Genomic DNA, 8,687 nt, shown 5'->3' with positions numbered 1-8,687 from the left:
GTGAGAGAGATGCAGAGAGAGGTAGTGATAGAGGAAGAGAGAGAGATACAGAGAGAGAGGTAGTGATAGAGGAAGAGAGAGATACAGAGAGAGGTAGCGATAGAGCGAGAGAGAGGTAGAGAGAGAGCAGCCTGTTGCGTCATCCAGTCAAGTTGTCTCTCTCTAAAAGTAATTTTTTCATTGGTTCCTTTTTGTTTCTAACTGACAATGTGACCATGCAGGTCAGCTGGTGATAGAACAGCATTTTGAATCCTAATGAAAAGACACAATCATTGACAAGACAAAGACAGACTGGTTTACTGACTGACTGGCAGTAGAGGATATCAAATAAATGTACTGCCATCTAGTGTTTCAAGTTTTTGAAAGTTTCTTTAATAGTTGTCATACAGAAGTACAGAATACTTTCATACAAAATGCTTCTTACTGTTACGCTCCAGAGACTGTGCTAGACAAGATAGTATCAAATAACATAGTATAGCATGTAATTTAGAAGAAGAAAATGAGGTCACAGTGTTCGGTATAGACATATGTACAATGTTCTGAGTTACCATATAATATACAATACTATGCAGTGTACTAATGTACAGTACTATCTAGTGCAAAGCAGACATGGGATGAGGTACAATTTAGGTACAATTTACAGTAAGGTGTACGAGTTGTAGTGCAATCCTTCATCAATAAATATAAAGTGTGGGGAGTGGGTGCTACAGTGTGTTTGTTTAAAGTGGGTGTGTGCTATAAAGTGTGTGGAGTGGGTGCTACAGTGTGTTTGTTTAAAGTGAGTGTGTGCGTGTGGATGTGTGTGCTATGTGTGTTTGGTGGTTGTTGTTGTGTAGTGTTCATTCATTGTTCGTTTAGCAGCCTGATGGCCTGGGGCCTAGTGGAGGTTTACACACATTACACACAAACAGAATCAAGTTCAAGTTCAAGTTTTGGTTTATTTGTCACATTATATAAGGTATGTGTACATTACAGTGAAATGCTAGGTTCTGTATGAGCTTCCTGAGATTGTGCTTCATACTGTCAAAAAAAGTCAAAAGAATATATACAATAATAAAACTAAAGTACAAAATGCAAACAAAATGCTAAAATGCTAAAGATTAGGTAGAGACGTAGTGCAAAGATTTGAGTAATAAATAGGTGAATGTTTAAAGTGAGTGTGTGCATGTGTATGTGTGTGCAATGAATGTAGAATGGATGGGTTAGTGTTGCATAGAGTCATTGACCATCCTGATGGCCTGGGGATAGAAGTTATTTTGAGTCTCTCTGTGTCGGCCATGAGACTGTGCTTGCCTGACCGCAGCAGTGCAAAGAGGCAGTTGTTTGGATGGCTAGAGTCTTTGACTATTCTCTTAGCCTGGAGAGTGGGAAGCCTACCTCGGATGATCGAGCCACTCTCTCTCGTCGTGTGCAGTTCTATTCCCAAACCCCAGGAGGCGATCTTACCAGTCAGGATGCTCTCAATTGTGCACGAGTAGAAGTTCTTTAACACTTTGATCGCCATGGTTAAATTCATAATTTACCATCCCTAGCCAGCTCTATTTGTCTATGGAGAAGTTCCCCTTCTTTGCAGGGCTATAACTTTTTAAATTCTATTGCTAAATTGACATTATTATGGCCCATTCAATGTCCTATATCCATTGTTCAGGGTGTAGCAACGATATACTTTTTCATTCACATATTCATACTAAAATATGGTCTAAAGCAGGGGTCAGCAACCTTTTTGACATGGAGTGCCTGTTTGAAATATAGTTGTAACTAGTGTGCCTCAACAATATTCCATGCATCATACATTTTCTTCTCATAATCAGGTATTTTTAATGATAATATTTACATTATTACATCATTATTGTTATTGTTATTATTAACAATATTATTATGATGGTTGTATCAACCCTAAATCTGAGTTGGGGGGGGGGGGGGGGGAATGCAATGCAGACAAACAGCTGCATACAGTGCGACCATTTCACTCACATTTGCCCATTCATTTTTGGATACATCACACACCATCTGTGTGTGTACTGTACGTGTGCTGTCATAGCTCCACCTACAGGCCTAATGGAGAACACCAGGAGAACACCAGGATGTGAATGGAGGGTGAATGTGAGGTATATCGTGTAAATAAGTTTTGATTGATCGCAAGACTACACTGTAAAAAAATAAATAATAATAAGTTACCAGAACTTAAAAATATTGAGTTCAGTTACTGTGCATTAATGTTTTCAGTTTTCAATCCATAATAAGTTAACAGAAAAATAAGTACATTATTTCAACCTAATAAAACTATGTTTGTTGTGAAGGGCCAGATTAAACCGAATATATATATTTATTTATATATATATATTTAATTGTATTTGTATATTCCCTAATATTCCCTGATATCCCTTGTATATTCCTTGTACAATATGCATTGAATATCCATTCTAGCCTACTGAACATCCCATAATAGTCTCCATTCTACTATTGGTCGAGACCTTGGTGCCAGGCTGCCATACCCCTCAGACCCAGTTCAAACGTACCGCTCCACATGTACGAACAAGTCCTAGTTCCGCGTAGGAATCTGGCTACCGCACCACTAATGGGACTATTTGTTCATAGTGCGTATATATACTGCGCTACTAAAGTAGGACTTTCTTTTCAGTCCAGTTTCTTACCCTCCAATAGAGTCACAGACGTAAAGCCTCCCCGCGACGCCACGTGTGGGAGTAAGGCCAAGTTCGCCTACCATCGGTATTGAGACATTGTGTATATTAATATTTGAATAGTCATATTTGGCACTATATCGTCGAGTTGGACGTAGTCTATTAAGCTAATAATAGTCTGTTAATATATAGTGCTTCGTGCGGTGAGAATACTACCGTAGTCAGTACCCCATCGTTTCGGGCAGAGAACTGGCTGCTTACCCAGGGTGGTTGACCCTATGTGAAGCTGCACCCGAGGAGCCCCAGAGCCGACGAGCGAGTGGACCTGTATACCGGATTATTCTACCGACGACAGCCCGCCTTCCCAGGCACGGATTATGCTTTGTATACTTTGATTATTCCATGGATAAAGACCCCCGACACTGCCGTGTGTTGGAACCCCCCCCCCTGGAGAGGACGCAAGGTGAGGAGACGCTCTGCAAGACGAGGTCGCTTCACGTCTCTCCCCCGTGGACCGGAGAGAGCCGGCCCACAAAGAGTCCACCTGCTTTCATCTGTGGTCCAAGGATCGCCGGCGCATTGAACGGCACTACAGTGGGTTCACCTGGGATACCCTTGGCCGGACGAGGCAGCCGGATTCTACCCCCCCCCCCTCCTACTCCTGTCGGCTTACAAGCGACCGGATTAACCCCCCCTTAGTGTATCTAGTATATAATCATTAAAGTATCATTGCTGTTGTTCCTTAACTATTCCAGGTCGTATATTTACCACCTGCGCCATTAGGGATTGGACATTCTCTATTGATATACCGACGAATACTCTTTGCCATAAAAGTGCATACTATTTCAATTCATAAATGTAATTAAGTGATTAAGTGCTTGCTCTACACACCATTGCTGTGTAGTAATAAACGCATACTTCGACTTCGTACATTTGTGTTGGATCCGTTTCATCTACGTGAGAGTGTTTATGATAATATATTTATGCCGTGTACTGGGTGGCCGAATATTAAGTACAAAGGTAGTGGTAGTAAGTATCATATCTAGTAATACAGTCAGGGAATTGTACCCCTCAGTTACAATTGGTCCTTCGAGCTGGATGGGTAATTAGTGTAATATTAATATAGTGTTATTAATATTGAAATGGCCTATGATGAACACTCCACGAAACGATCCTCCTAACCAACGCCCGCAGCGCGAACGACGGCTCCCTCAGTACTTAGAGGCTTACGCTGTCAGTCAACAACCTAGTCTTCTACTAACAGTAAACGCGGTAAAACTAGAAAGTAAAAGTATGTCTAACCCCAACGCCCAGACTACCCCGACCATAGAGGCCCCTACGGGCTCTAATGTAACTGACCAAGTTCACGGTGGGGACCAGTGGGAACCAGACATGACTTCACACCCCGCCAGTACTGAAGAAGTAGTCCCCGATGAGTCCCGGGAGGAATACAACGCTACCGAGAGAGAACTCGGCACGGAAGAAGACGGGGAGAGCACCGTGGAGATAGAGCTCCAAGGCTCCGCAAGGAGTACCCCGAGGGAAGGCTCCCCTATACAACCGCCTTCTCCCAGCGAGGCAGAGAGGACCCTACAGCAGGCCTTCCTCACCAGCCTGAACGCCGCTGCTGAACGCGACCGACTGCAGATCCAGCAGCGAAGCGAACACGAGCAGATACGTCTAGAAATAAGACGCATTCAGATGGAAGAGAATGTGGCCCGAGAACGAGCCGGTGCTCAACGGGACGCAGCGCGCGACAGACAGCAGTCGCAACTAATAGAACAGCTGATCAGACGGACAACACCCTCTCCCTCCGCCAGAGGCTCCAGGAACTCGTCTAGACACACCTCCAGGGCGGCATCCCCTAGCCGAGTAAACAACCCTGAACTTGACCAACAGACGAGGTCTATACCCCCCACAGACAACCTCCCCCCACCGGTCCAAGCGAGACCTAGCAACCGGGAAGGAGCAGCATATCCTGTGGAGAGGCTAAACCAGAGACTACAAGCACTGGATGACCTAACTGAAGACGAAGAGGAAGAGGAGGAGAACCACGCCCGAAGACAGCACAGTACTCTACCGGACCAGGAGGTCCGGTACAGCCCAGGCTATACCCCCGCGGAGCTGCGCTACAGACCCCCGACTCTATACACGGGTGAGCACGACGCACGACCCGCACCGAGGAACAGCACCTGGACAAGCGGGCCATGGTACACTGCCGGTACCAGCCCATACCAAGGAGCGGGAGGAGACTCGCCTAGGAGGCCTCTCCCCCAACGCTCGCCGATGTATCCACAGTCAGCGTCATACATTGGCACGCCTATGGTACCCGACTTCACCCAAGAGAACCGGGCCCAGTATACAGAACTCCGCATGTGTCTGGAGACCATGTTGGTGGATGTATTGGATGAACGCCACAAATACGCCATCCTACTGAAGCACTTAAAGGTGCCCCGCGCACATAATATAGCGCTCGCCTACGCGACTTCCACCACCCCATACACAGCAGCGCTGGTAGCATTGGACCAGAGGTATGGGCGCATATGGGATTACGTGATCCAGGAGATCCGACACATCGACCGCTTACCCCCAGCAATAGACAATCGAGCACTGGACGACCTGTCCATCAGAGTGCAGTCCCTGGTAGGGATGTTGGGAGCGCAAAGAGAGAAGGGGAGGCATGAACTTTACGCCAACTCAAATGTGGAAAGGATTCTGGAGAAGCTGCCGCCCGCTCGTCAGGAGCGCTTTAGGCGGCAGAGGGACCACAGAGACCCGAATGGCCCCGAACCGAACCTCCTCGATCTAGCAGACTTCCTGGCGAGAGAAGTCAGCAGCCTACGGCTAGATACATTCGGACGGAGCACCCCTGGCTCCAGAGAAGGAACCAGACGACTAAATGATGGAAGAAGATCGGTGACTGTGATGCACCAATCGGAGTCAGTACCGAGCAGCAGGAGCCACAGTACCCCCTCCAGAACGGAGAAGTGGAAGATAGTGTGCCCCTACTGTGAGAAAGAACACTGGCTAGCGCAATGTGACTCCTTCCCCAAGCTGAACGCGGAGGAAGCAGGTCAATGGATAAAGTCCAACAAGCGCTGTTTTCGCTGTGCGCGCTCACACATGGCAGCCGAATGCCGCTTAAAGAAAAGGTGCACCAAGTGCGATGGAGCCCATCTGGACATACTTCACGACAGTAACAGACGGCGCCCTTCACCTGCACCATCCAGCCGCAAAGCGAGCGTCATGTACATCGATCCCGCCAGCAGCAGTGGAGCCCGAGTACTCCTAAAAGTAGTGCGTGTGACACTAAGCTACCAGAATAAAGTCCTGGACACTTACGCCGTCCTCGATGACGGGTCAGAGAAGACCCTGCTACTCGCCTCCGCTGCGGCCCAGCTAGGGCTGCGGGGAAGCGAAACCCAAATGACAATTCGGACAATAAGACGAGATTTGAAGACGATAAAGGGCGAGAATGTCTCATTCTCTATCGCAGCAAGCGGCCAGCCTGAGCGACGGTACCAGATTACAGACGCTTTCACCAGCCAAGAAATAGGACTGTCGCGGTACACATACCCCGTCGCCAAGCTGATGGAGAAATATGCACATCTGCGCAAGTTACCGATCCCGCTCATAGACAATGCTATGCCGACCCTGTTGATAGGCTCCGACCATGCAGACCTCATTGTCCCGATAGACCGGGTTCATACCGGACCCCGAGGCTGTCCTGCAGCAGTCGAGACCCGTTTGGGATGGACTCTCCAAGGCCCGCTCGCCAAATCTCTCAACCGAAGTACAGCCACTAGATGTCTCCACTCCCGAGTCACAGAGGGAGAAACCGCACTCCTGCAACACGTAGAGCGGCTATGGACCTTGGAACAAATGCCCTTTAAGAACGGAAAGAAAGACATTCGCTCTAAAGATGACATTTACGCCATTCACCTCCTCGAGACAGGGACCAAGAGAGTCCCGGTCAACGGCGTGTTGAGATACGCCACGCCACTCCTGCGGCGAGAAGGAATGCCTACTTTCCACGCCAAGACAGACGCCACAGAACGGTACCTGCTGAACACGGAGCGGCGCTTAGCCAAGAACCCCGCCCAAGAGAGTGTATACCGCGCTGAGATTGAGAAGCTCATCACAGCGGGACACGTCACAAAGATGGACATTAAAGAGGCTGACCAGACCACTGAATCGTGGTACGTGCCCCACCACAAGGTCCATCACAACGGTAAAGACCGCATAGTATTTAACTGCAGCTACCAGATCGGATCCCAAAATCTGAATAAAGAGTTACTGCCCGGTCCCACACTCGGCCCCTCCCTACTCGGCGTTCTACTCCGCTTCCGCCAGGAAAAGGTGGCCATCAGCGGGGACATTAAAGGAATGTTCCTGCAGGTGAGATTAGTAGAGGCGGACAAGCCCCTGTTACGGTTCCTATGGAGAGAGAAGCCAGGAGATGAGCACCCAGCCATCTACCAATGGGAAGTCCTCCCCTTCGGAACGACGTGCAGCCCCTGCTGTGCTACATTTGCACTACAGAAACATGTAGCAGAGGACCCAGCAGCGGACGAAGAGGTCCGACACAGCGTAAAGAACAGCTTCTACGTAGACAACTGTCTACAAAGCCTTTCAACCCAAGAAGAAGCCGAGGCTCTCCTGATTAAACTCCGCGCCTCATTGATCAAAGGCGGCTTTGATCTCAGGCAGTGGGCCAGCAGCGATCCGCAAGTACTGCGCAGCCTCTCCTCCGAGGACAAGGCAGCCAGCAGCGAGACCTGGATGGCTACAATCCCGGGAGAAGCCCAGGAGATGACCCTGGGATTGGTGTGGCGATTCAAAACAGATTCGCTTCACTACAGACACAAGCCCCTGACTACGGAGCAGGGAAGGCCGGCGGCGGCGCCGACCACCAGACGGAGTGTGTACACAACACTCGCCCGACAATATGACCCGCTAGGATGTATTCTACCGTACACCACCAGGGCAAAAATGATTGTACGAGCATTGTGGGACAAGGACCAGGGCTGGGACGACCCCATTCCCGCACACCTTGCATCCACCTGGAGAGAGTGGGAGATGGAGCTCCACTCACTCCCAGGCGTTAATATGCGCCGAAGCTACTTCCCACCCACGGTGAGGCCAGAGACATGTAAAATGGACTTACACGTCTTCAGTGACGCCTCAGAGGTCGCATACGGATCAGTAGCCTACTTGCGGGCCCAAGACCAGGGGGGAGAGATCTACACAGCATTTGTCCTCGCCCGCTCGAGAATAGCCCCACGCAAGCAACGGTCTGTCCCACGTCTGGAGCTCTGCGCAGCCCTAGCCGGAGCGCACCTAGCCACGCTCATCCAACGTGAGCTCACCATACCGGTGTCTAGAACAATCCTGTGGTCAGATTCCACGACGGTACTCGCCTGGATCAAATCGGACTCATGCAAGTACAAAGTCTTCGTGGGAGTCAGAGTCACCGAGATTCAAGACTTAACCGAAGAGTTAACCGGAGAAACAGAGTGGCGCTATGTTGATACAAAACAGAACCCAGCTGACGTCATCACCCGGGGGATGCCCCTGGATGACCTCACCCGTCGCAATGTCTGCGGTGACGGCCCCGCATTCCTAAGACTCCCGGAAGGACAGTGGCCCATGCCTATCCCGAGGGAAGCAAGTCCAGAGGAGGTGGAAGATAAGAGGTCTGTGTTCTGTGGATTGAGCACCGTAGCCTCCACCGACCCTAACATAGACGATTGCACGTCCATAGAGAGTGCACAACAAAGAACATTCCTGCGGTACCACCCGGAGTGCAAGTCCCCCGCTGATATGTCAGCAGCTAACTACGAGGAAGCAGAATTGCTTCTACTGCAGCGAGCCCAGAGAGACTCGTTCCCCGATGAATTGGCCTGTCTACAGGGAGGAAAGCCCGTCCCATCCGACAGCAGATTAATTCATCTGGCCCCCGAGAGCGACGCTCATACCCTCATCAGAGTGGGTGGTCGCCTACGCAGAGCCCCCAATCTACCGGATGACATTAAACACTACCTA

Source organism: Notolepis coatsorum (assembly GCF_963971535.1).
Source record: "Notolepis coatsorum genome assembly, chromosome: 1".
Lineage (NCBI taxonomy): Eukaryota > Metazoa > Chordata > Actinopteri > Aulopiformes > Paralepididae > Notolepis > Notolepis coatsorum.
The sequence above is the reverse complement of the archived record's forward strand: the minus strand, read 5'-3'. Positions refer to the sequence as shown.